Below are 822 nucleotides of genomic sequence, written 5' to 3'. Positions count from 1 at the left end.
TATATAGGTCCTACATGACAACCCATGACCTTGAAAAACCAAAGATTATCGCAGATTTTGCTGACCCTCTAAAACCAACTTCACCGAAAATTTTGTTAGGATATAAAAGCAATTGCTGGTGGAGCATCAATGTTGAATTAATGTGTTATCACAAGCGTGGTAATAAAACAGAAATCTTATGAGATAAAAGGTAGGAGCAAATTATCGATCACATGTGCGGTGACAAATGGTATTTTTCTTGCTGGCAAACTTTTAAAAGGTTTGTTTTATTTTCATTTTTGAGACAATATTTAATAATTTTGAGAACATCTACTCCATTCATTTTCCCGCATATAACTTATAGAAGCATTCTGTTACAGCTGTAAAGAGATTAAAAAAAAGGTGCAATTTCTCGGCCACATTAGCATTTTGAACATAATGCAGTCAATGCAACATTTTGTTGCATGCTTTTGTATGGTTAATGAAGTTATTTTAACTTTGTAAAAGAGAGAAAAAAAAAAAAAGGGAAGAAAAAAATGTTTTGTTCAGTCAAAGTTATGAAGTGATTAGTGGAGGACCCTTATTGACTTGTGATAAATTGGTACGGGCCTTACGTTTGGGTGCATGGATGTTTGGTAGGTGTTGCTTTTTGACGTGAAATTAACTAGTTGAGTACTGTTTTTTTTAATATATATATATATATATTTATATATATATATTGAGATGAGAGATTTAAATTCTACACTTTTTCTGTAGAGTCATGTGTGCATCTACTAGTGCCGTTTGTACTTTGTAATGATTTTAATAACAATTTATGTGTCAAATTTTAACGAGGTGTCAAGA

This window comes from Morus notabilis, unplaced genomic scaffold (genome assembly GCF_000414095.1).
Source record: "Morus notabilis unplaced genomic scaffold, ASM41409v2 Scaffold922, whole genome shotgun sequence".
Taxonomy (NCBI): domain Eukaryota; kingdom Viridiplantae; phylum Streptophyta; class Magnoliopsida; order Rosales; family Moraceae; genus Morus; species Morus notabilis.
The sequence above is the reverse complement of the archived record's forward strand: the minus strand, read 5'-3'. Positions refer to the sequence as shown.